This window comes from Anomaloglossus baeobatrachus, chromosome 2 (assembly GCF_048569485.1).
Source record: "Anomaloglossus baeobatrachus isolate aAnoBae1 chromosome 2, aAnoBae1.hap1, whole genome shotgun sequence".
Classification (NCBI taxonomy): Eukaryota; Metazoa; Chordata; class Amphibia; order Anura; family Aromobatidae; genus Anomaloglossus; species Anomaloglossus baeobatrachus.
In genome coordinates, this window is record NC_134354.1 from 342,101,764 (window position 1) to 342,113,858 (window position 12,095).

General features: G+C 38.5%; 4 non-coding genes across 4 annotated transcripts; all 4 read left to right on the plus strand.

Moving 5' to 3' along the window:
* The first annotated feature begins 4,130 nt into the window (after positions 1-4,130).
* TRNAV-UAC (transfer RNA valine (anticodon UAC)) lies at positions 4,131-4,203 on the plus strand. The gene has a single exon. It is a non-coding gene; the product is annotated as a tRNA-Val (tRNA).
* Positions 4,204-4,627: 424 nt separating this feature from the next.
* Positions 4,628-4,700, plus strand: TRNAV-UAC (transfer RNA valine (anticodon UAC)). The gene has a single exon. It is a non-coding gene; the product is annotated as a tRNA-Val (tRNA).
* Positions 4,701-5,114: 414 nt separating this feature from the next.
* TRNAV-UAC (transfer RNA valine (anticodon UAC)) lies at positions 5,115-5,187 on the plus strand. The gene has a single exon. It is a non-coding gene; the product is annotated as a tRNA-Val (tRNA).
* A 424-nt stretch (positions 5,188-5,611) lies between these two features.
* TRNAV-UAC (transfer RNA valine (anticodon UAC)) lies at positions 5,612-5,684 on the plus strand. The gene has a single exon. It is a non-coding gene; the product is annotated as a tRNA-Val (tRNA).
* Positions 5,685-12,095: the final 6,411 nt, after the last annotated feature.

Genomic DNA, 12,095 nt, shown 5'->3' on the forward strand with positions numbered 1-12,095 from the left:
TGTGTAATGTCACCTGGCACCAAGCCCTGGGGTTGGTGAGGTCAGGCGTCTATCAGACACCCGACATCACCAACCCGGTCAGTAATAAAAAAAAATAGACGACAAACACATTTTTATTTGAAAAAACACTCCCCAATACATTCCCTCTTTAACCAATTTATTAGATAGAAAAACAAATCCAGGTCTAGTGTAATCCAAGGGGTTCCCATGACGATCCACGCTGTCCCAGTCAATGAAGAGCAGGATGTTCCCCATTGGCTGGGAGAGCAGTGCAGTGACCTGAGCTAACATCAATAGGTCAGCCCAGGTCATTGCAGGGGATGACAAGTGCTGCTGTCAGCGAGGTACATTACCTGCGCTGATCTCCTGCACACTGACTTCAATCATCTTCACAGCCAAGTATCGCGAGCGGCTCGTGACATCACCGCTAGTCAGTCTCGGGTCGGAAGGGAGAGAAGGTGATGTGACAAGCGGCGGCTATGGAGGACAGTGACAGCGCTGAGGTCGGGACTTCATCACCGCAGGTAAGCCGAGCGGGACCATGTGTGCAGAGTTCCAGGTGAGCGGAGCCTAGCGGGGTAATGTGTGCAGAGTGCCAGGTGGGCGGAGCCTAGCGGGACCATGTGAGCAGAGTGCCAGGTGGGCGGAGCCTAGCGGGACCATGTGTGCAGAGTTCCAGGTGGCGGAGCCTAGCGGGGCAATGTGTGCAGAGTGCCAGGTGGGCGGAGCCTAGCGGGACCATGTGTGCAGAGGGCCAGGTGGGCGGAGCCTAGCGGGACCATGTGTGCAGAGTGCCAGGTGGGCGGAGCCTAGCGGGACCATGTGTGCAGAGTGCCAGATGGGCGGAGCCTAGCGGGACCATGTGTGCAGAGTGACAGGTGGGCGGAGCCAAGCAGGGTAATGTGTGCAAAGTGCCAGATGGACGGAGCCTAGCAGAGCCATGTGTGCATAGTGCCAGGTGGGCGGAGCCTAGCGGGACCATGTGTGCAGATTGTCAGTTGGGCGAAGCCTAGCAGGACCATGCGTGCAGAGTGCCAGGTGGGCGGAGCCATGTGTGCTGGCGGCGGAGTGCGAAGTGGGTGGAGCCTAGTGGGGTCATATGGCGCTGAGGACGTCAGTGTCGTGGACTGCTTGGCTGGGGACAGGTGAGTGTGAGTGTGTGTGTGTGTGTGTGTACAGGCCGCGTGCAGGAGGGGGCGGAGTGAGCTGAGCGGGGAAGTGTGGGCTTCCTGCACACGTAACTAGGATAAATATCGGGTTACTAACCAAAGCGCTTTGCTTGGATACCCGATGTTTATCTTGGTTACCAGCTTCTGGCAGGCTGCCAGCGATGGCTCCTGCACACTAGCTGCAAAAAGCCCTGCTTGTTGCTGCTAGAACTGCTCTCGAACGTAACTAGAACTATCGAACTTTAGCAAAAAGCTCGAGTTTTAGTTCGTTCTAGAACACCCCCCAAAATCAATCGAACCGCGAACTGGAGAACCGCGATCCAAGCTCAACTCTACTGTTAATAAACGAACATTTGCAACATGTAGGTCTGCTTCTGCAATGTGGAACTTTTAAGTCTGCTTCATACTACCTGCGATCGTGTGATTCACAATGATCCTATTGGTAGTAGGGTGTGTTCATGTCCCTAGAAAAAAGCTTGGGGCTTATCTCCCAGTGTTCACAACAGAAGTTCTCCTATGTGAATTTTGTGGATGATCGTGCTACAGTCTTAATGGCACTGATTACAACTTGCGGCTTTGATCTGTTAGTGCTAATCTTATAGTTTGCCGTGGAGGTGTACGGCCGATTTTCCACACACTGAGTTAAACAAAAGCAATAATTATCACAGATAACAGCTTGACATGAATGGCTGCAATTTAAAATACAATCTCAACAACCTTTGCTTACTATTAATTGTACTTTGTATTATATCTAGGCAGACACAGCCAAAAAATCATCAAAAAAATCACCAAATAAATTATTAAAATTTTAAGAACTGATAATTTTTTTTCTCAATACGAATCCAGTATTATAGATGAGCTACATAGAAATGGGAAGTTTTATATTCAGAAATATATTCAACAAAAGCATGATTACCAACTGCACATAAATGTAGGACATCATTCAATTTAAAGAACATTTTGTTTTTGAATTAAATCTTATATAAGGTGTCACTATTAAATAATTAAAATAAAAAGGGAAAAATCACAGAAAAAAACAATTATTTCCATGTGCAGGTTTATAGGTGTCATTGTAATTGTGCATGTTTATGTATATTTATGTACTAATATGTGCGTGTATTTTCAAGTATGCATATTTGCACTGTATATTGGCGCACCATAACCAGTATGCTGTAATATATCTATATTTAGTCCAGATATTTTTAAGAAAATCCAAAAAATCTAAAAAAAATCTTGTTTGTATTATATTATAATCATTATGGAAGCCTCACTTAAAATGTGTATGGTGCTCAAGTGTTCTAAACACCTGCTTTGACAATTGTATATAAACTCTGTAGCGCCTCCTTTCCAGTATCATGATTAAGGGTGAGTTTTACACCTAAAACGCGTAGTGCTGGCCATGTATTTCATTGGATCTGCATGATGAATTAAAGACCTTGGTTTCTCTGCCTGAAGAGCTGGACATCCCTTCTTTTTTATCTGCAATACTAGGCTGTGGCAGTGCCTGTCCGTGCTCCAGGGGACAACCAGGAGTGAGCCTACACACGGTGAGCGGTGAGCTGATATAAATTACTGATTGAAATAAAACCCTATCAACCTGCAATATATGAAGTTCTTGGCTTTGTTGCCGAATGACGGGATGTTTTGGCTTCCATCATCAACAGAGATACGAATTTTTTTTTTCCCCTGGCGGTCAAAACTCGTCTCCAATTGCCATTGCTTTGCAGGATTTCACAGGTTTCATAGTGTAACGGTCATCTCGTCTGCTTTACACAGCAGGTCCTGGGTTCAATCCCCAGTGAAACCAATCTGTTTTCGGTGTTGAAGCAATTTCCTATCGACTTGTAATATATGAAATTCTTGGTTTCGTTGCCAAATGACAATACATTTTGGCTTCCATCACCAAGAGAACTACTATTTTGGGTTTCTTTTTTATTGACCATTTTAGCAGAAAACATAATCCCATATTATAAAAATCCTGTTTGTTTCAAAAAATATAGTTCCCATAAATTCAAAAGCAAAAGACCAAACTATGTAGAAAAAAGTAACACTTAAAATATAAACTTCAATTTAAGCAAAATCCCTTTGTAGGAATAAAACTGGTAAAATATGTAATAAAAATTGTAAATGTTTCATTACCAAAAATAATTTCCTTCAGCAATAATAAGGCCCCGTCAGTCACAATTCTGCTCTGTTTGCCAATACACAGTAACTTTCCATCAGGTTTCATAGTGTAGTGGTAATCATGTCTGCTTAACACGCAGAAGGTCCTGGGTTCCTTCCCCAGTGAAACCAATCTGTTCTTGGTGTTGAAATAATACCCTATCCAACTACAATATATGAAGTTCTTGGCTTTGTTGCCGAATGACGGGATGTTTTGGCTTCCATCACCAATAGAACTACGAATTATTTTTTTTTTTCCCCTGGTGGTCAAAACTCGTCTCTAATTGCCATTACTTCGCAGGATTTCACAGGTTTCAAAGTGTTGTAGTCATCACGTCTGCTTCACACGCAGAAGGTCCTGCGTTCAATCCCCAGTAAAACCAATCTGATTTCGGTGTTGAAGTAATTTCCTATCGACTTGTAATATATGAAATTCTGGGTTTCGTTGCCAAATGAAAATACATTTTGGCTTCCATCACCAAGAGAACTACGATTTTGGGTTTCTTTTTTATTGACCATTTTAGCAGAAAACATAATCCCATATTATAAAAATCCTGTTAGTTTCAAAAAATATAGTTCCCATAAATACAAAAGCAAAAGACCAAACTATGTAGAAAAAAGTAACACATTCAATATAAACTTTAATTTAAGCAAAATCCCTTTGTAGGAATAAAACTAGTAAAATATGTAATAAAAATTGTGAATGTTTCATTAACCAAAAACACTTTTCTTCAGCAATAAAAAGGCCCCGTCAGTTACAATTCGGCTCCGATAGCCAATACTCTATATTTTTTGTCAGGTTTCATAGTGTAGTGGTAATCACGTCTGCTTTACACGCAGAAGGTCCTGGGTTCAATCCCCAGTAAAACCAATCTTTTTTTGGCGTTGAAATAATACCCCATCAACGTGCAATATATAAAGTTCTTGGCTTTGTTGCCGAATAACAGGATGTCTTGGCTTCCATCACCAACAGAACTATGCATTTTTTTTTTCCCCTGGCGGTCAAAACTCGTCTCCAATTGCCATTGCTTTGCAGGATTTCACAGGTTTCATAGCGTAGTGGTCATCACGTCTGCTTAACATGCAGAAGGTCCTTGGTTCAATCCCCTGTGAAACCAATCTGTTCTTTTTGTTGAAATAATACCCTATCCAACTACAATATATGAAGTTCTTGCCTTTGTTGCCGAATGATGGGATTTTCTGGCTTCCATCACCAACCGAACTACGAATTTATTTTTTTTTCCCCTGGCGGTCAAAACTCGTCTCCAATTGCCTTCGCTTTGCAGGATTTCACAGGTTTCATAGTGTAGTGGTCATCACGTCTGCCTTACACGCAGAAGGTCCTGGGTTCAATCCCCAGTGAAACCAATCTGTTTTCGGTGTTGAAGTAATTTCCTATCGACTCATAATATATGAAATTATTGGTTTCGTTGCCAAATGACAATACATTTTGGCTTCCATCACCAAGAGAACTACCATTTTGGGTTTCTTTTTTATTGACCAATTTAGCAGAAAACATAATCCCATATTATAGAAATCCTGTTTGTTTAAAAAATATAGTTTCCATAAATACAAAAGCAAAAGACCAAACTATGTAGAAAAAAGTAACACATTCAATATAAACTTTAATTTAAGCAAAATCCCTTTGTAGGAATAAAACTAGTAAAATATGTAATAAAAATTGTGAATGTTTCATTAACCAAAAACACTTTTCTTCAGCAATAAAAAGGCCCCGTCAGTTACAATTCGGCTCCGATAGCCAATACTCTATATTTTTTGTCAGGTTTCATAGTGTAGTGGTAATCACGTCTGCTTTACACGCAGAAGGTCCTGGGTTCAATCCCCAGTAAAACCAATCTTTTTTTGGCGTTGAAATAATACCCCATCAACGTGCAATATATAAAGTTCTTGGCTTTGTTGCCGAATAACAGGATGTCTTGGCTTCCATCACCAACAGAACTATGCATTTTTTTTTTCCCCTGGCGGTCAAAACTCGTCTCCAATTGCCATTGCTTTGCAGGATTTCACAGGTTTCATAGCGTAGTGGTCATCACGTCTGCTTAACATGCAGAAGGTCCTTGGTTCAATCCCCAGTGAAACCAATCTGTTCTTTTTGTTGAAATAATACCCTATCCAACTACAATATATGAAGTTCTTGCCTTTGTTGCCGAATGATGGGATTTTCTGGCTTCCATCACCAACCGAACTACGAATTTATTTTTTTTTCCCCTGGCGGTCAAAACTCGTCTCCAATTGCCTTCGCTTTGCAGGATTTCACAGGTTTCATAGTGTAGTGGTCATCACGTCTGCCTTACACGCAGAAGGTCCTGGGTTCAATCCCCAGTGAAACCAATCTGTTTTCGGTGTTGAAGTAATTTCCTATCGACTCATAATATATGAAATTATTGGTTTCGTTGCCAAATGACAATACATTTTGGCTTCCATCACCAAGAGAACTACCATTTTGGGTTTCTTTTTTATTGACCAATTTAGCAGAAAACATAATCCCATATTATAGAAATCCTGTTTGTTTAAAAAATATAGTTTCCATAAATACAAAAGCAAAAGACCAAACTATGTAGAAAAAAGTAACACATTCAATATAAACTTCAATTTAAGCAAAATTCCTTTGTAGGAATAAAACTAGTAAAATATGTAATAAAAATTGTAAATGTTTCATTAACCAAAAACACTTTTCTTCAGCAATAAAAAGGCCCCGTCAGTTACAATTCGGCTCCGATAGCCAATACTCTACATTTTTTGTCAGGTTTCATAGTGTAGTGGTAATCACGTCTGCTTAACATGCAGAAGGTCCTAGGTTCAATCCCCAGTGAAACCAAAATGTTCTTGGTGTTGTAATAATACCTTATCAAACGACAATGTATGAAGTTCTCAGCTTTGTTGCCGAATGACGGGATGTTTTAGCTTCCATCACCAATAGAACTGCGAATTATTTTTTTTTTTTTCCCTGGTGGTCAAAACTCGTCTCTAATTGCCATTACTTTGCAGGATTTCACAGGTTTCAAGTGTAGTAGTCATCACATCTGCTTCACACGCAGAAGGTCCTGGGTTCAATCCCCAGTAAAAATAAGCCGTTTTCGCTGTTGAAGTGATTTGCTATCAACCTGTAATATATAATATTCTTTGTTTTGTTGCCAAATGACAATACATTTTGGCTTCCATCACAAAGAGAACTACGATTTTGGGTTTCTTTTTTATTGACCATTTTAGCAGAAAACATAATCCCATATAAAAAAATCTGTTTGTTTCAAAATATATAGTTACCATAAATACAAAAGCAAACGAATAAACTATCTAGAAAAAAGTAACACATTCAATGTAAACTTCAATTTAAGCCAAATCTCTTTGTAGGAATAAAACTGGTAAAATATGTAATAAAAATTGTAAATGTTTCATTAACCAAAAATACTTACCTTCAGCAATAAAAAGGCCCCATCAGTCACAATTTTGCTCTGCTTGCCAATACACAGTAACTTCCCATCAGGTTTCATAGTGTAGTGGTCATCATGTCTGCTTTACACGCAGTAGGTCCTGGGTTCAGTCCCCAGTGAAACCCATCTTTTCTTGGTGTTGAAATAATACCCTATCAACCTGCCGTGTATAAGGTTCTTGGCGTTGTTGCCGAATAAAAGGATGTTTTGGCTTACATCACCAACAGAACTACGAATTATTATTTTTTTTTCCTGGCGGTCAAAACTCGTCTCTAATTGCCATTACTTTGCAGGGTTTTACAGGTTTCATAGTGTAGTGGTCATCACGTCTGCTTAGCATGCAGAAGGTCCTGGGTTCAATCCCCAGTGATTGGGGATTTTTGCTGCTAGAACCATTCTCGAACGTATCTAGAACTATCGAGCTTTAGCAAAAAGCTCGAGTTCTAGTTCCATCTAGAACAGCCCCCAAAATCACTCGAGCCGCGAACTGGAGAACCTCGAACCGCGAACCATGCTCAACTCTACCCATAAATACAAAAGCAAAAGACCAAACTATGTAGAAAAAAGTAACACATTCAATGTAAACTTCAATTTAAGCAAAATCCCTTTGTAGGAATAAAACTGGTAAAATATGTAATAAAAATTGTAAATGTTTCATTAACCAAAAATACTTTCCTTCAGCAATAAAAAGGCCCCATCTGTCACAATTCTGCTCTGCTAGCCAATACATGGTAACTTTCCTTCAGGTTTCATAGTGTAGTGGTCATTACGTCTGTGTAACACGCGGAAACTCCTGGGTTCAATCCCCAGCAATACCGATCTGTTCATGGTGTTGAAATATTACCCTATCAAACTACACTATATGAAGTTTTTGGCTTTGTTGCCGAATGATGGGATGTTTTGGCTTCCATCACCAACAGAACTACGAATTATTTTTTTTTTTCCCTGGCGGTCAAAACTCGTCTCTAATTGACATTACTTTGCAGAATTTCATAGGTTTCATAGTGTAGTGGTCATCACGTCACATGCAGAACATCTTGGGTTCAATACTCAGTGAAACCAATCTGTATTCGGTATTGAAGTAATTTCCTATCAACCTGTAAGATATGATATTCTTGGTTTCGTTGCCAAATGACAATACATTTTGGCTTTTATCACCAAGAGAACTACGATTTTGGGTATCTTTTTTATTGACCATTTTAGCAGAAAACATAAGCCCATATTGTAAAAAATCTCTTTGTTTCAAAAAATATAGTTCCCATAAATACAAAAGCAAAAGACCAAACTATGTAAAAAAAAGTAACACATTTGATATAAACTTCAATTTAAGCAAAATCCCTTTGTAAATCCCTTGAAAGTAACACATTCAATGTAAACTTCAATTTAAGCAAAATCTCTTTGTAGGAATAAAACTGGTAAAATATGTAATAAAAATTGTAAATGTTTCATTAACCAAAAACACTTTCCTTCAGCAATATAAAGGCCCCGTCAGTTACAATTCGGCTCCGATAGCCAATACTCTATGATTGTTTGTCAGGATTCATAGTGTAGTGGTAATCATGTCTGCTTTACTCGCAGAAGGTCCTGGGTTCATTCCCCAGTGAAACCCATCTGTTCTTGGTGTTGAAATAATACTCTATCAATGTGCAATATATGAAGTTCTTGGAATTGTTGCCGAATGATGGGATGTTTTAGCTTCCATCATCAACAGAACTACGAATTATTTTTTTTTTTCCCCTGGCGGTCAAAACTCGTCTCTAATTGCCATTACTTTGCAGGATTTTACAGGTTTCAAAGTATAGTACTCATCACATCTGCTTCACACTCAGAAGGTCCTGGGTTTAATCCCTTGTAAAAACAAGCCGTTTTCACTGTTGAAGTAAGTTGCTATCAACCTGTAATATATAACATTTTTGGTTTCGTTGCCAAATGACAATACATTTTGGTTTCCATCACAAAGAGAACTACGATTTTGGGTTTCTTTTTGATTGTCCATTTTAGCAGAAAACATAATCCCATATTATAAAAATCCTGTTTGTTTCAAAATAAATAGTTCCCATAAATACAAAAGCAAACGACTAAACTGTGTAGAAAAAAGTAACACATTCAATGTAAACTTCAATTTAAGCAATATCCCTTTGTAGGAATAAAACTGGTAAAATATGTAATAAAAATTGTAAATGTTTCATTATCAAAAATACTTTCCATCAGCAATAAAAAGGCCCCGTCAGTCACAATTCTGCTCTGCTATTCTATAATTTTTGTCTTGTTTCATAGTGTAGAGGTAATCATGCCTTTTTTCCACGCATAAAGTCCTGGATTCAATCCCCAGTGAAACCTTTCTCTTCTTAGTGTTGCAATAGGAACCTATCAACGTGCAATATATGTAGGTGTTCGCTTTGTTGCCGAATTAAGGGATGTTTTGGTTTCCATCACTAACAGAAGTACGTCTTATTTTTTTTTTCCCCTGGCGGTCAAAACTCGTCTCTAATTGCCATTACTGTGCAGGATTTCACAGGTTTTCTAGTGTGGTGGTCATCAAGTCTGCTTTACATGCAAAATGTTATGGGTTCAATCCACAGTGAAACCAATCTGTTGTTGTTGTTGAAGTAATTTCCTATCAACCTGTAAGATATGAAATTCTTGGTTTCGTTGCCAAATGACAATACATTTTGGCTTCTATCAAAGGAGAACTACGATTTTGGGTTTCTTTTTTTTGATCATTTTAGCAGAAAACATAATCCCATATTATAAAAATCCTGTTTGTTTCAAAATATATAATTCCCATAAATACAAAAGCAAACGACTAAACTATGTAGAAAAAAGTAACACATTCAATGTAAAGTTCAATTTAAGCAAATTCCCTTTGTAGGCATAAAACTGGTAAAATATGTAAGAAAAATTGCAAATGTTTCATTAACCAAAAATACTTTCCTTCAGCAATAAAAAGGCCCCGGCAGTCAAAATTCTGCTCTGCTAGCAAATACACAGTAACTTTCCATCAGGATTCATAGTGTAGTGGTCATCACGTCTGCTTAACATGCTGAAGGTCCTGGGTGTAATCCCCAGTGAAACCAATCTGTTCTTGGTGTTGAAATATACCCTATTTAACTACAATACATGAAGTTCTTGGCTTTGTTGCCAAATGACGGGATGTTTTGGCTTCCGCAACCAACAGAACTACGAATTATTTTTTTTTTTTCCCCTGGCGGTCAAAACTCGTCTCTAATTGCCATTACTTTGCAGGATTTCACAAGTTTTAAAGTGTGGTGGTCATCAAGTCGGCTTTACATGCAGAACGTTCTGTGTTCAATCCCAAGTGAAAACAATCTGTTTTCGGTGTTGAAATAGTACCCTATCCAACTACAATATATGAAGTTCTTGGCTTTGTTGCCGAATGACGGGATGTTTTGGCTTCCATAACCAACAGAACTGCGAATTATTTTTTTTTTGCCCCTGGCGGTCAAAACTCGTCTCTAATTGCCGTTACTTTGCAGGATTTCACAGGTTTTCTAGTGTGGTGGTCATCAAGTCTGCTTCACATGCAGAATGTTCTGGGTTCAATCCCCAGTAAAACCTATCTTTTTTTCGGTGTTGAAGTAATTTCCTATCGACTTGTAATATATGAAATTCTTGGTTTCATTGCCAAATGACAATACATTTAGGCTTCCATCACCAAGAGAACTACGATTTTGGGTTTCTTTTTTATTGACCATTTTAGCAGAAAACATAATCCCATATTATAAAAATCCTGTTTGTTTCAAAAAATATAGTTCCCATAAATACAAAAGCAAAAGACCAAACTATGTGGAAACAAGTAACACATTCAATTTAAACTGGGTTCAATCCGCAGTGAAACCAAACTGCTCCTGGTGTTGAAATAATACCCTATCCAACTACAATATATGTAGTTCTTGGCTTTGTTGCCGAATGATGGGATGTTTTGGCTTCCATCACCAATAGAACTACGCATTATTTTTTTTTTCCCCTGGCGGTCAAAACTCGTCTCTAATTGCCATTACTTTGCAGGATTTCACAAGTTTTAAAGTGTGGTGGTCATCAAATCTGCTTCACACGCAGAACGTTCTAGGTTCAATCCCAAGTGAAAACAATCTGTTTTAGGTGTTGAAATAGTACCCTATCCAACTACAATATATGAAGTTCTTGGCTTTGTTGCCGAATGACGGGATGTTTTGGCTTCCATAACCAACAGAACTGCGAATTATGTATTTTTTTGCCCCTGGCGGTCAAAACTCGTCTCTAATTGCCGTTACTTTGCAGTATTTCACAGGTATTCTAGTGTGGTGGTCATCAAGTCTGCTTCACATGCAGAACGTTCTGGGTTCAATCCCCAGTAAAACCAATCTTTTTTTCGGTGTTGAAGTAATTTCCTATCGACTTGTAATATATGAAATTCTTGGTTTCATTGCCAAATGACAATACATTTTGGCTTCCATCACCAAGAGAACTACGATTTTGGGTTTCTTTTTTATTGACCATTTTAGCAGAAAACATAATCCCATATTATAAAAATCCTGTTTGTTTCAAAAAATCTAGTTCCCATAAATACAAAAGCAAAAGACCAAACTATGTGGAAAAAAGGAACACATTCAATATAAACTAGGTTCAATCCCCAGTGAAACCAAACTGCTCCTGGTGTTGAAATAATACCCTATCCAACTACAATATATGTAGTTCTTGGCTTTGTTGCCGAATGACGGGATGTTTTGGCTTCCATCACCAATAGAACTACGAATTATTATTTTTTCCTCTGGTGGTCAAAACTCGTCTCTAATTGCCATTACATTGCAGGATTTCACAGGGTTCAAAGTGTAGTAGTCATCACGTATCCTTCACACGCAGAAGGTCCTGGGTTCAATCCTCAGTAAAAACAAGCCAATTTCGCTGTTGAAGTAATTTGCTATCAACCTGAAATATAGAAAATTCTTGGTTTCGTTGCCAAATGACAATACATTTTGGCTTCCGTCACAAAGAGAACTACGATTTTTGGTTTCTTCTTTATTGACCATTTTAGGAGAAAACATAATCCCATAATATAAAAATCCTGTTTGTTTTAAAATATATAGTTCCCATAAATACAAAAGGAAACGACTAAACTGTGTAGAAAAAAAGTAACACATTCAATGTAAACTTCAATTTAAGCAATATCCCTTTGTAGGACTAAAACTGGTAAAATATGTAATAAAAATTGTAAATGTTTCTTTACCAAAAATACTTTCCTTCAGCAATAAAAAGGCCCCGTCAGTCAAAATTCTGCTCTGCTAGCCTATACACAGTAACTTTTCATCAG